This window comes from Ascaphus truei, chromosome 5, assembly GCF_040206685.1.
Source record: "Ascaphus truei isolate aAscTru1 chromosome 5, aAscTru1.hap1, whole genome shotgun sequence".
Classification (NCBI taxonomy): Eukaryota; Metazoa; Chordata; class Amphibia; order Anura; family Ascaphidae; genus Ascaphus; species Ascaphus truei.
This window is the reverse complement of record NC_134487.1, coordinates 301,270,486-301,285,257: the sequence shown is the minus strand read 5'-3', so window position 1 is coordinate 301,285,257 and position 14,772 is coordinate 301,270,486. Positions and strand designations below refer to the sequence as shown.

General features: G+C 54.4%; 1 protein-coding gene across 11 annotated transcripts in view; it reads right to left on the bottom strand.

Annotated features, from left to right (window-relative positions):
• Nucleotides 1–14,772, bottom strand: part of ABCC9 (ATP binding cassette subfamily C member 9) — a 148,402-nt gene that overhangs the window by 126,292 nt on the left and 7,338 nt on the right. For 3 of the 11 annotated variants that reach the window (XM_075602925.1, XM_075602926.1, XM_075602928.1), the window contains exon 1: nt 11,453–11,945. The exons of 2 other annotated variants lie outside the window; for them this stretch is intronic. The gene's annotated coding sequence lies outside the window, so the exon portion shown is untranslated. Of the gene's footprint in view, nt 1–11,452; nt 11,948–14,772 lie in introns of those variants that run through there. 6 more of the 11 variants (XM_075602918.1, XM_075602922.1, XM_075602919.1 and 3 more) reach the window with 4 other exon arrangements.

Here is a 14,772-nt window from a genome sequence, read left to right as displayed (position 1 = left end):
TTCATCACCTTAGTGGTCTTGGGCTGAATCCACTTCAGAAGCAGCACCCATTACAGGACAGTCCACATTTATTTTCTTTGTATTTATTTATTTGATCCTTTTATTGATTTACTACAGCATTTGCGCTCCATACTCTTGTTCTCATGTGTATAACTCTATGTCATGGAATGTAACCAATTCGAGGGTGTTGTTTGTAACACTATAAAACAATCCACACATCCAATGTGTGTATGAAATTCAAATGCAAACAATTAAATACTTAATCAGACACCCTCAAAGGATTTTCCTTAGGGGAAACCTACAAATATTGAGGAAATCTAAACAAAATGTTGTATATAATAAACTTAAAATATCATCACAATGTATTCCTGCAAAAAAGTATATATAAAAACAAGATATAGGTGAATTTCACCTATATCTGTGTATGGGAATAGAATGTAAAGAGCAGAGATAACTTTTTGTTGTTGTTGTACTACATATATACACACACGCACACACACGCATTAATTCCAACATCTGTTTTTATAGTGTAGAACTTAAGGGATGTATTTTTTTATTTAGACCCCTGGGGATTTGCTGAGACATGTGGGATTCATTAGTCGGGAATATTTCGGTGGAAAATAAATGAGATCTCACTCTCCCGTTGATCTGTTGCTGGCGAGTGATGTGATTTCACCATTGCTTTTACTGCCACAGAGGGTCCCTCATTCCCAAGGAGCAAACCACAACTGTGGTGTGATCTGTCCATTGAACAATAAAAAAAATGGTGTTTTGTCTAAAGATGTAACAGAAATGAAACATTCATTTATATACACTGGATTTCTGAACATGCACATACAGGAGCAGTCCCCTTACCCAATTTTAAAGTACACATTTTTATTGATGTAGCCTTTTAAAAAAAACTTTTTCCTACTCTCTACAGTATTCTAGTACCTTAGCTGTGACAAGTGCATTTCCGTGCGAGAAATGCCTTTTCGCACAGACCTGCATGTCGCCATATTCTAAAAGCACTTTTCGCATGTCCAAACCGTGCCATATGGTTTTAATAAATGGAATTTAATCTCGGCTCTGTAGATCTGTGCAGTGCGGCAAAAATGTCTCAAACTCACATATGTTCGCAATTCACTGGTATTCTAGTACCTCCGTAAAGTCAAAAAATGCTACATTATTCTCACCAATTGCCCCAACAGGTGTGAGATTGGCAGCTTTAGCCCTGCTGGACAGGGACTCCCTAATTCCATGTGATTAATTACCTCTTTCATGTACCTTTTCTCTGTACTGTCTACCTAATCATGTACAGTATGTAACCCTCCCTGCCGGCTCTTAAGGTGTTTACATCAGATAACTCTGTACATGGCCGGGCTCAGTCTCTCATACCGTGTCAGGGTGCTAGGTCAGTGCAGGCTGGTCTCAGCCTCTCATACCATGTCAGGGTGCTGGGTCAGTGCAGGCTGGGCTCAGCCTCTCATACCGCGTCAGGGTGCTGGGTCAATGCACGCTGGGCTCAGCCTCTCATACCGTGTCAGGGTGCTGGGTCAGTGCAGGCCGGGCTCAGTCTCTCATACCATGTCAGGCTGCTGGGTCAGTGCAGGCCGTGCTTAGTTTCTCACACCGTGTCAGGGTGCTGGGTCAGTGCAGGCCGGGCTCAGTCTCTCACACAGTGTCAGGGTGCTGGGTCAGTGCAGGCCGGGCTTAGTCACTCACACAGTGTCAGGGTGCTGGGTCAGTGCAGACTGGGCTCAGTCTCTCATACCGTGTCAGGGTGCTGGGTCAGTGCAGGCCGGGCTTAGTATCTCACACCTTGTCAGGGTGCTGGGTCAGTGCAGGCTGGGCTCAGTCTCTCATACCGCGTCAGGGTGCTGGGTCAGTGCAGGCTTGGCTCAGTCTCTCAGACCGGGTCAGGGTGCTGGGTCAGTGCAGGCTGGGCTCAGTCTCTCACACAGTGTCAGGGTGCTGGGTCAGTGCAGGCCGGGCTCAGTCTCTCATACCGTGTCAGGGTGCTGGGTCAGTGCAGGCCGGGCTCAGCCTCTCACACCGTGTCATGGTGCTGGGCCAGTGCAGGCCGGGCTCAGCCTCTCACACAGTGTCAGGGTTCTGGGTCAGTGCAGGCCGGGCTCAGTCTCTCACACAGTGTCAGGGTGCTGGGTCAGTGCAGGCCGGGCTCAGTCTCTCATACCGTGTCAGGGTGCTGGGTCAGTGCAGGCCGTGCTTAGTCTCTCACACCGTGTCAGGGTGCTGGGTCAGTGCAGGCCGGGCTTAGTCTCTCACACAGTGTCAGGGTGCTGGGTCAGTGCAGGCCGGGCTCAGTCTCTCATACCGTGTCAGGGTGCTGGGTCAGTGCAGGCCGTGCTTAGTCTCTCACACCGTGTCAGGGTGCTGGGTCAGTGCAGGCCGGGCTTAGTCTCTCATACCGTGTCAGGGTGCTGGGTCAATGCACGCTGGGCTCAGCCTCTTATACCGTGTCAGGGTGCTGGGTCAGTGCAGGCCGGGCTTAGTCTCTCACACCGTGTCAGGGTGCTGGGTCAGTGCAGGCTGGGCTCAGTCTCTCACACAGTGTCAGGGTGCTGGGTCAGTGCAGGTTGGGCTCAGCCTCTCATACTGTCTCAGGGTGCTGGGTCAGTGCAGGCTGGGCTCAGCCTCTCATACCGTGTCAGGGTGCTGGGTCAGTGCAGGCCGTGCTTAGTCTCTCACACCGTGTCAGGGTGCTGGGTCAGTGCGGGCTGGGCTCAATCTCTCACACAGTGTCAGGGTGCTGGGTCAGTGCAGGCCGTGCTTAGTCTCTCACACCGTGTCAGGGTGCTGGGTCAGTGCAGGCTGGGCTCAGTCTCTCATACCGTGTCAGGGTGCTGGGTCAGTGCAGGCCGTGCTTAGTCTCTCACACCGTGTCAGGGTGCTAGGGTCAGTGCAGGCTGGTCTCAGTCTCTCACACCGTGTCAGGGTGCTGGGTCAGTGCAGGCTGGGCTCAGTCTCTCACACAGTGTCAGGGTGCTGGGTCAGTGCAGGCCGGGCTCAGTCTCTCATACTGTGTCAGGGTGCTGGGTCAGTGCAGGCCGGGCTCAGCCTCTCACACCGTGTCAGGGTGCTGGGTCAGTGCAGGCTCGGCTCAGCCTCTCATACTGTCTCAGGGTGCTGGGTCAGTGCAGGCTGGGCTCAGCCTCTCATACCGTGTCAGGGTGCTAGGTCAGTGCAGGCTGGGCTCAGCCTCTCATACCGCATCAGGGTGCTGTGTCAATGCACGCTGGGCTCAGCCTCTTATACCGTGTCAGGGTGCTGGGTCAGTGCAGGCTGGGCTCAGTCTCTCACACAGTGTCAGGGTGCTGGGTCAGTGCAGGCTGGGCTCAGTCTCTCACACAGTGTCAGGGTGCTGGGTCAGTGCAGGCCGGGCTCAGTCTCTCACACAGTGTCAGGGTGCTGGGTCAGTGCAGGCCGGGCTCAGTCTCTCATACCGTGTCAGGGTGCTGGGTCAGTGCAGGCCGTGCTTAGTCTCTCACACCGTGTCAGGGTGCTGGGTCAGTGCAGGCCGGGCTCAGTCTCTCACACCGTGTCAGGGTGCTGGGTCAGTGCAGGCTGGGCTCAGTCTCTCACACAGTGTCAGTGTGCTGGGTCAGTGCAGGCTGGGCTCAGCCTCTCATACAGTGTCAGGGTGCTGGGTCAGTGCGGGCTGGGCTCAATCTCTCACACAGTGTCAGGGTGCTGGGTCAGTGCAGGCTCGGCTCAGTCTCTCACACAGTGTCAGGGTGCTGGGTCAGTGCAGGCCGTGCTTAGTCTCTCACACCGTGTCAGGGTGCTGGGTCAGTGCAGGCCGGGCTCAGTCTCTCATACCGTGTCAGGGTGCTGGGTCAGTGCAGGCCGTGCTTAGTCTCTCACACCGTGTCAGGGTGCTAGGGTCAGTGCAGGCTGGTCTCAGTCTCTCACACCGTGTCAGGGTGCTGGGTCAGTGCAGGCTGGGCTCAGTCTCTCACACAGTGTCAGGGTGCTGGGTCAGTGCAGGCCGGGCTCAGTCTCTCATACCGTGTCAGGGTGCTGGGTCAGTGCAGGCTGGTCTCAGTCTCTCACACCGTGTCAGGGTGCTAGGGTCAGTGCAGGCTGGTCTCAGTCTCTCACACAGTGTCAGGGTGCTGGGTCAGTGCGGGCTGGGCTCAATCTCTCACACAGTGTCAGGGTGCTGGGTCAGTGCAGGCTGGGCTCAGTCTCTCATACCTGCTCAGGGTGCTGGGTCAGTGCAGGCTGGGCTCAGTCTCTCATACCTGCTCAGGGTGCTGGGTCAGTGCAGGCTGGGCTCAGTCTCTCAGACCTGGTCAGGGTGCTGGGTCAGTGCAGGCTGGGCTCAGTCTCTCACACAGTGTCAGGGTGCTGGGTCAGTGCAGGCTGGGCTCAGTCTCTCACACAGTGTCAGGGTGCTGGGTCAGTGCAGGTTAGGCTCAGCCTCTCACACTGTGTCAGGGTGCTGGGTCAGTGCAGGCTGGGCTCAGTCTCTCATACTGTCTCAGGGTGCTGGGTCAGTGCAGGCTGGGCTCAGTCTCTCACACTGTGTCAGGGTGCTGGGTCAGTGCAGGCCGGGCTCAGCCTCTCATACTGTGTCAGGGTGCTGGGTCAGTGCAGGCTGTGCTCAGTCTCTCACACTGTGTCAGGGTGCTGGGTCAGTGCAGGCTGGGCTCAGTCTCTCACACCGTGTCAGGGTGCTGGGTCAGTGCAGGCTGGGCTCAGTCTCTCACACAGTGTCAGGGTGCTGGGTCAGTGCAGGCTGGGCTCAGTCTCTCATACAGTGTCAGGGTGCTGGGTCAGTGCAGGTTAGGCTCAGCCTCTCACACTGTGTCAGGGTGCTGGGTCAGTGCAGGCTGGGCTCAGTCTCTCACACTGTGTCAGGGTGCTGGGTCAGTGCAGGTTAGGCTCAGCCTCTCACACTGTGTCAGGGTGCTGGGTCAGTGCAGGCTGGGCTCAGTCTCTCATACTGTCTCAGGGTGCTGGGTCAGTGCAGGCTGGGCTCAGTCTCTCATACCGTGTCAGGGTGCTGGGTCAGTGCAGGCCGGTCTCAGACTCTCACACCGTGTCAGGGTGCTGGGTCAGTGCAGGCCGGGCTCAGTCTCTCACACAGTGTCAGGGTGCTGGGTCAGTGCAGGCTGGGCTCAGTCTCTCACACCGTGTCAGGGTGCTGGGTCAGTGCAGGCTGGGCTCAGTCTCTCACACTGTGTCAGGGTGCTGGGTCAGTGCAGGTTAGGCTCAGCCTCTCACACTGTGTCAGGGTGCTGGGTCAGTGCAGGCTGGGCTCAGTCTCTCATACTGTCTCAGGGTGCTGGGTCAGTGCAGGCTGGGCTCAGTCTCTCATACCGTGTCAGGGTGCTGGGTCAGTGCAGGCCGGGCTCAGCCTCTCACACCGTGTCAGGGTGCTGGGTCAGTGCAGGCCGGGCTCAGTCTCTCACACAGTGTCAGGGTGCTGGGTCAGTGCAGGCTGGGCTCAGTCTCTCACACCGTGTCAGGGTGCTGGGTCAGTGCAGGCTGGGCTCAGTCTCTCACACCGTGTCAGGGTGCTGGGTCAGTGCAGGCTGGGCTCAGTCTCTCACACCGTGTCAGGGTGCTGGGTCAGTGCAGGCTGGGCTCAGTCTCTCACACCGTGTCAGGGTGCTGGGTCAGTGCAGGCCGGGCTCAGTCTCTCACACAGTGTCAGGGTGCTGGGTCCGTGCAGGCCGTGCTTAGTCTCTCACACCGTGTCAGGGTGCTGGGTCAGTGCAGGCTGGGCTCAGTCTCTCACACCGTGTCAGGGTGCTGGGTCAGTGCAGGCTGGGCTCAGTCTCTCACACCGTGTCAGGGGAGGGGGCTACATGGACATTACTGCAAACATTACTGGGCAATGATGCCCTGGCTGGAGAAATTAAGGGTCTTTAATCCAGCCAGAGCGATAATACCCTTGTCTGCATGAATTATTACTGTATAGGTTAAATGTACAGGATGTGTGTAAGAATTATTTTTCTAACATTATTTATCTGTCCATCTAATTGGGTGTGCCCCATGTGCTCAGTTACCGCTCCCCTCTCTCCCTGACCGCTTGGGCTCTTCAGTTACCCACTACCAGCAACTGCTAGTCCACGCCGTTCTCATACTTAACCATCAGGGTCCCCCTCCCACTCAACAGGACAGTCCTCACAGCAACTGTGATGGCAATGTGCCAGAGAATATGGGGCATTCATTAATAATCCCCAAAGAACGGGGCATTACTGGCCAATAATGCCTCGGCTGGAGGAGTTGAAGACCCAAGTTTGGCCAGTAACGCCCTGTTTGAAGGCGATCATTACTATTATATGCTAAATGTATGATTTTTTTCCCCATAAATAATATAGGCACTTTTGTAGTTCTATTGATTTTTATAAACATATTCAACATTTTCTTTTGTGCTTTTACTGTACTTGTTTATTAAAATAAAAATGTAAATACCCTAAAGCCCTCTCTATACACACACACAACACACACACACACACACACACACACACACACACACACACACTCTGCATTTCCCCTCAGTACACACACAAAAATAAACACACACTGTAGTCCCCCTCTATATAGAAACACAATAGATAAACAAAATTGTAAATACACTAAAACACACACACAAACACACACACACACACACAGGTTGGGGGAGGAGTCAGTGCCTGGCTGCAGGCAGGGTGGGGGAGGAGTCAGCACCTGACTGCAGGCAGGGAGGGGGAGGAGTCAGTGCCTGGCTGCAGGGAGGGTGGGGGAGGAGTCAGTGCCTGGCTGCAGGCAGGATGGGGGAGGAGTAAGTGCCTGGCTGCAGGGTGGGGGAGGAGTCAGTGCCTGGCTGCAGGCAGGGTGGGGGAGGAGTCACTGTCTGGCTGCAGGGAGGGTGGGGGAGGAGTCAGTGCCTGGCTGCAGGCAGGGTGGGGGAGGAGTCACTGTCTGGCTGCAGGCAGGGTGGGGGAGGAGTCAGCACCTGGCTGCAGGCAGGGTGGGGGAGGAGTCAGCGCCTGACTGCAGGCAGGGTGGGGGAGGAGTCAGCGCCTGACTGCAGGCAGGGTGGGGGATGAGTCAGTGCCTGGCTGCAGGCAGCGTGGGGTAGGAGTCAGCGCCTGGCTGCAGGGTGGGGGAGGAGTCAGCGCCTGACTGCAGGCGGGGTGGGGGAGGAGTCAGCGCCTGACTGCAGGCAGGGTGGGGGAGGAGTCAGTGCCTGGCTGCAGGCAGGGTGGGGGAGGAGTCAGTGCCTGGCTGCATGGGTGGGGGAGGAGTCAGTGCCTGGCTGCAGGCAGGGTGGGGGAGGAGTCAGTGCCTGGCTGCAGGGAGGGTGGGGGAGGAGTCAGTGCCTGGCTGCAGGCAGGGTGGGGTAGGAGTCACTGTCTGGCTGCAGGGAGGGTGGGGGAGGAGTCAGTGTCTGGCTGCAGGCAGGGTGGGGGAAAAGTCACTGTCTGGCTGCAGGCAGGGTGGGGGAAGAGTCACTGTCTGGCTGCAGAGAGGGTGGGGGAGGAGTCAGTGCCTGGCTGCAGGCAGGATGGGGGGAGGAGTCAGTGCCTGGCTGCAGGGTGGGGGAGGAGTCAGTGCCTGGCTGCAGGCAGGGTGGGGGAGGAGTCAGCGCCTGACTGCAGGCAGGGTGGGGGAGGAGTAAGTGCCTGGCTGCAGGGTGGGGAGGAGTCAGTGCCTGGCTGCAGGCCGGGTGGGGGAGGAGTCACTGTCTGGCTGCAGGGAGGGTGGGGGAGGAGTCAGTGCCTGGCTGCAGGGAGGGTGGGGGAGGAGTCAGTGCCTGGCTGAAGGCAGGGTGGGGGAGGAGTCAGTGCCTGGCTGCAGGCAGGGTGGGGGAGGAGTCACTGTCTGGCTGCAGGGAGGGTGGGGGAGGAGTCAGTGTCTGGCTGCAGGCAGGGTGGGGGAGGAGTCACTGTCTGGCTGCAGGCAGGGTGGGGGAGGAGTCACTGTCTGGCTGCAGGCAGGGTGGGGAGGAGTCACTGTCTGGCTGCAGAGAGGGTGGGGGAGGAGTCAGTGCCTGGCTGCAGGCAGGATGGGGGGAGGAGTCAGTGCCTGGCTGCAGGGTGGGGGAGGAGTCAGTGCCTGGCTGCAGGCAGGGTGGGGGAGGAGTCAGTGCCTGACTGCAGGCAGGGTGGGGGAGGAGTAAGTGCCTGGCTGCAGGGTGGGGGAGGAGTCAGTGCCTGGCTGCAGGCCGGGTGGGGGAGGAGTCACTGTCTGGCTGCAGGGAGGGTGGGGGAGGAGTCAGTGCCTGGCTGCAGGCAGGGTGGGGGAGGAGTCAGTGCCTGGCTGCAGGCAGGGTGGGGGAGGAGTCACTGTCTGGCTGCAGGGAGGGTGGGGGAGGAGTCAGTGCCTGGCTGAAGGCAGGGTGGGGGAGGAGTCAGTGCCTGGCTGCAGGCAGGGTGGGGGAGGAGTCACTGTCTGGCTGCAGGGAGGGTGGGGGAGGAGTCAGTGCCTGGCTGCAGGCAGGGAGTGGGAGGAGTCAGTGCCTGGCTGCAGGCAGGGTGGGCGATGAGTCAGTGCCTGGCTGCAGGGTGGGGGAGGAGTCAGTGCCTGGCTGCAGGCAGGGTGGGGGAGGAGTCAGTGCCTGGCTGCAGGCAGGGAGGGGGAGGAGTCAGTGCTTGGCTGCAGGGTGGGGGAGGAGTCAGTGCCTGGCTGCAAGCAGGGTGGGAGAGGAGTCAGTGCCTGGCTGCAGGCAGGGTGGGGGAGGAGTCAGTGTCTGGCTGCAGGCAGGGTAGGGGAGGAGTCACTGTCTGGCTGCAGGGAGGGTAGGGGAGGAGTCAGTGCCTGTCTGCAGACAGGGTGGGGGAGGAGTCAGTGCCTGGCTGCAGACACGGTGGGGGAGGAGTCAGTGCCTGGCTGCAGGCAGGGTGGGGGAGGAGTCAGTGCCTGGCTGCAGGCAGGGTGGGGGAGGAGTCAGTGCCTGGCTGCAGGCAGGGAGGGGGAGGAGTCAGTGCCTGGCTGCAGGCAGGTTGGGGGAGGAGTCAGTGCCTGGCTGCAGGCAGTGAGGGGGAGGAGTCAGTGTCTGGCTGCAGGCAGGGAGGGGGAGGAGTCAGTGCCTGGCTGCAGGCAGGTTGGGGGAGGAGTCAGTGCCTGGCTGCAGGCAGGGTGGGAGAGGAGTCAGTGCCTTGCTGCAGGCAGGGTGGGGGAGGAGTCAGTGCCTGGCTGCAGGCAGGGTGGGGGAGGAGTCAGTGCCTGGCTGCAGGCAGGGTGGGGGAGGAGTCAGTGCCTGGCTGCAGGCAGGGTGGGGGAGGAGTCAGTGCCTGGCTGCAGGCAGGGTGGGGGAGGAGTCAGTGCCTGGCTGCAGGCAGGGTGGGGGAGGAGTCAGTGCCTGGCTGCAGGCAGGGAGGGGGAGGAGTCAGTGCCTGGCTGCAGGCAGGTTGGGGGAGGAGTCAGTGCCTGGCTGCAGGCAGGGAGGGGGAGGAGTCACTGTCTGTCTGCTGCCTTCTGTCCAATCACCTCCCCTGTCTGAGAGCTTCTCTGACAAGTGAAAGCCCGGGCAAGGAAGGTGCTGGATGTGGTCGGCTTGGCGATGGAAAAAATGGATCCAGGTGGAGGTTTTTAGTACAACTTCAATCTTTATTCATGGTCCCAGGCTTGGGAGCGCTGCAGTCACGGTTACAATAAGATTGACATGGTTGTACCTTGTTTCATTCATACAGTGATCACACTATACATAGTTCTTCCCTGGGTGCCTCCTGTTAACACTCCTGGGAGGTGTGTACACGTGTTACTGACAGGACTACCTGTATTGGATTAGGCCCCAGTTGTTGAGCTTGCTTAGCTCTGTCCATATGATCATCCTATTTCTGGCCTCTCTAAGATCCTGTCCTGCCTCTGGGGAGGTTATTATCACCATCCTTTTTCCTGCAGGAAACTGCCACCATCTCAGGGGCTATTAACTCTGTATTTGGAGATCTCTTGTGGTGCTGATCTCCTGATCTCCTGACATCTCAGAGCCCTATCTAGGCAGCTCTCTGGCATGTCTGCATTCCCTTTCTTGGACATGCATATCTCTTCTGTGCATTGTTGTAGGTGTCCTGATGGTTAAAGCACTGTCCCTAACTAAAACACAATAAACATGGGGTCCTAATCTCTCCTTTACTAAGGGGACTTTCCCCCTCTACTCCCAGAGGCTCCTCCTCCTCTCCTTCTGGAACCTAACCTTCCAGGACATTTCCTCTGACTCTTATACCCCCCTTATCACATAGGCTGCAGCCTGTAATGACACATGGAACTATCATCCACTCAGTGGCAGATTTTCCATTAGGCCTATTAGGTCCAGGCCTAGGGCGGCAAAATTTGGGGGAGGCACAAATGTCCGCCCCCATATACATTTGCCACGCTCTCGGGCCTGATGGGGAGTCACTTACATATGCCGGGCACCTCCTTGCTGTCTCCTGTCTGCCTGCCGCCCTTCTCCTCCTTCCGATTAGAAGCGTCAAATGATGCCGCGAACGTCACCAACGTGGCGTGACTTGGCGTCTTGTTGCCATGGCGTCACATGACGTCATGATGCCGCCGTTACCATGGCAACGAGACGACGTGTGCCGTCGCTGTGGTGACGTCCGCTGCGTCTTTTGATGCTGTGAATCAGGACGAGGAGGGCGGCAGCATATTTAAGTGCCATGGGGCGGCGCTGCATCCACTGCTTAATTTTAACTCAGATTACATTAGTAACCAACAAAAGGGGGGGGGGGTTAATAACAAATGAATCAAACAATTGTAGCTACCCTAAGCATGTTTAACATGCAGGATAGAGACATAGGCCAGTATAGTAGCCACTAGGAGTCATGCACTCAACACTAAATGTGTCTCTGAGGTTTACAATGTGTATCAATCACCCCAACAAGTTTTAAATATCACAAAATTATCCGATTGTCCTGTACAGGCTGTTTCTGATATTGTGTTTCACCACTGAAAAAATATACATAAAGATTATATTATTTTTGCCAATCCATTAACGGTTTATCATGAGCTAACACCCCCCTCCCCCTGCCACCGCCCCTACAACATTAGAACAAGGAATAACAATAACTTCATTATTATTATTAAATAATTCAATAACAGAGCCTAAAGTTGAAGTTGGGTCCCGTAAGGTACAATAGGTTTCATGGAGAAGAATACATTAGAACTAAGAAATCATCATTTAAAACTTCATATCTAGTGTAAAACATAGACGTTCCTAAATGCAGCAAGAAACCATACGGCGATCCTAAAATCCCCACGCACAATATCAAACAATTAAGTAAATAATTCTATATTACATTTCAGCATGGCATCATAAAAACTAGTTAAAATATATTCCATTGCCATATTGGATACTGTTTTCTACCATCCCTGTAAAGAAGTATTAACAATGTTTCAGAAGGTGTACAGAATATTTCCTTCCATTTCCCTAACTTCCATAGATCTAACTTCTCAATATACTGTAGGCTTCACATATGTCTTTATATAGCTATATTCTGCAACGTAATCTTACCTTGTAAAAGTCCCCCCAAGAAATCAAAATAGATACAGTTCCTTATTGCAAACAAGGTTCATTCCGGTCCCAGGAGGGGTTCCCAGATCCCAGTAACATGGAGTAGGTGCCTGGGCTGAGAGTATTTTTAGTTTGTGATGAGATCAGTTGCTGCCTCCTATCCAGTTTCCAAGCTCTTTAAACTCCTTAGAAATCTCTCCTCTTGCAGACTCTTCACTCTTTTTGGTCTGAATCTCTCCAGAGCCAGAACAGCAGGAAACTGAAGCTAAACAACAAGGAGATCCACTGATTTAAGGCTTGTGTGTGATTCCAGGTCTCAGAACATGTCTCTTGCCTACAGACACAGTCACTGTGTGCACTGATTTCACAAGCTGCACCTCACTGGCATGTCATGTACTTAATGGGGGAAAACACTCAATGAATGTTCTTCTATCAGTAACATACCAGCAGTATAAGCAAACAAATAAAGCACAGCCGCGTATAACCATATACAAGTATGTGTGGGTCTGTGTGTACAGTATGTGAGTGTGTTAGTGAGTTTGTGCAGTGTGATAGAAAAGCATCAGGTACTGACATTAGTGGTTAGCAGCTATAAATAGCACCATTAACCCCCGCACTGCCAGAGCGGCCAGCAATGCCTTCCTCCGGGGGGAAGCCTGTACTTGTGCTAGATTGCATTTAGCATAAATGTACTTTAAAACATATACTTCTGAGTAGTGTTGGACCGAGACAGTACGGGGCCCCGCGCAGGCTAAAAATTGGTTGTCCCTCTTTCTGCAGCGTCCGAAGTCATGTGGCGACGCGATGACATGAAACCGCGATGCCACACGACATCCCATTGCCATGGAAACGCGTCGCCACGTGACGTCGGGATGCTGATAAAGGAGGTGGTGAAAAGGTAAGTGCAACAATCTTGCCTTTTTGCTGTGGGCGCTCCGACTTCGGCACCATCTTTAAAGGTCTGAGTACTGCGCAGCCTCGTCAATGTCGAGGGACATTTAAAGATGGCATGTCGGAGTGGCAGACGCGGGACTCGGAGCGGCAGCAACAAGGGACATTGACGAGGGTCGCTTGACCGCGTGACAGATTGACAGAGCAGTAGCGCAGGTCCTGCGCGCCCTGCCCCGCCATTCCATCAATGTGTCACTGTGAGGATTCGCCATCCTGGCGGTCGCAGACCGTCTCCTCACCCCAACAAGCCTTCCATGACGGACACTCAGGATGCGCGGTCTCGTGGTCCCAGTATGCGTGCGCGCACGGAACTTGCGCGGTCTGATCCCCGCCTCCCACTCTGACGCACAACGGTTGCGTTTGGCCAGCCTCCTGGCTGACGCGTGATACAAGCCCCGCCCCGCTCTGGTGATGGACAGGACCGGCGTGGGAGTGACGCTCGCTCTCGGCTCCGCCCCCTGACCTCCGGTGACAGGCGCGGGTCGACGCGCAATTGATCCCGCCCCCTCTTCTCCTAAGGTCACTCAGAATCAGCGTGGGTGTGACTCGCGCTCCAGGCTCCGCCCCCATCCCCGATTAGGCTGCATCATAGGGCACACCTGTGTGCTTACTTCCTGATTTCGCCTTTCCTGGCTATTGGAGGCTCCTCCTTTATATACTTCCTGCTGCATTCAGTCTTTGCTGAGCATAGTCTAGTGTGACGCCGTGCCTTGCTGCATTCTAGCTCCAGACCTTGCCTTGCTGATTAACCTCTTGTTGCCTGACCCTGCTTGTCTCTTTGATTCCGCACCTCTCCTCTCCTGATCCGGCTACGAATGACCATTCTCCTGTCTCCAGTCCTGACCTTGGCTAAGTACTCCAACGATCCGATATTCTCCTATCCTGAACCTGGCTACGTACCCCGACAATCCGCTACTCCCCAATCCTGAACTTGGCTACGCCCCCCTGACGATCCGCAACTCTCCGCTCCTGAACCTGGCAAGTACTTTGGAGAAAAGTCAATTTGTAATCCTGATCTGGCTTGAACGACTACTCTACATCCTAGGCACGCCCACGTGGCTGTGGGTCGGCGTTAACTAGTTCCCTACCTCAGCACCGTGGTCGTGCTTCGTTTGTGGTGAGCTACGCGTTACAGTCACGTGGCCCAGGCCCTCATCAATGTCCCTTGTTGCTGCTTCCGCCGCGCCAAGTCCCGCCACTGACGCGCCATCTTTAAATGTCCTTTGACACTGATGAGGCTGCGCCGGGCTTGGACATTAAAAGATGGTGCCGGAGTCGGAGCGCATGGCGCTCTTTTTCGGTTGGTGCACCGGAGAGCCGACCCCTTAATCCGGCACTGCTTCCAAGAAAGTCTAACACTCCTGATACTGTAAGCTTCTATGCACGGCGTTTAATGACTTTACTCTTTACAGCTGACATTACAACATTAAATGACATTGTGCAATACCCGTGTCTGACTTCAAGCACAAAAACATGAAACAATACCAGACATTCTGGGTTTCATTTTCCAACTGGTCAGTTGCTAACACAATTGAAAAAGGTGAGAGACAACTTTATATCCAGCCCTAACTCTTTGTAAGTAAGCCCTGCAGCCCGCAATTTATTAATGACCCCTTCAATGCTTTTGTGAGGGCTGCACTGAGTTACATAGTTACATACTACTGTGTAGATGAGGTTGAAAAAAAACATGCGTCTATCACGTTCAACCTACAGTATGCTAAATTTAGACGACAGATACTTTATCCTATATCCGTACTTACAGTAGATTGATCCAGAGGAAGGCAAACAAAAACCCCAGTGTTATATCATCCAATGATATCTCATAAGGGGAAAATAAATTCCTTCCTTACTCCAAATATTGGCAATCAGATTACTCCATGGGTCAACATCCTTCCCATGTATACTTATTTGGTATATCCCTGTATACCTTTCCTTTCTAAAAAGATGTCCAACCTTTTTTTGAACAAATCTATTGTATCTGCCATCACAGTCTCCATGGGTAATGAATTCCACATTTTAACTGCCCTTACTGTAAAGAACCCTTTCCTTTGTTGCTGGTGAAATCTCCTTTACTCCAACCATAAGGGATGGCCACCGAGTCCTTTGTACTGCCCTTGGGATGAATAGTTCTTTTGAAAGCTCCTTGTACTGTCCCCAAATATATTTGTATATAGTTATCATATCCCCTCTTTGACGCCTCTTTTCTAATTTAAATAAATAATTTAGTTAACCTCTCGTCATAAATAAGATTATCCATCCCCTTTATTAATTTGGTGGCTCTTCTCTGCACTTTTTCTACTTCCATAATGTATTTTTATGGCATGGTGCCCAAAATTGTACTCCATATACAAGGTGTGGTCTTACTAATG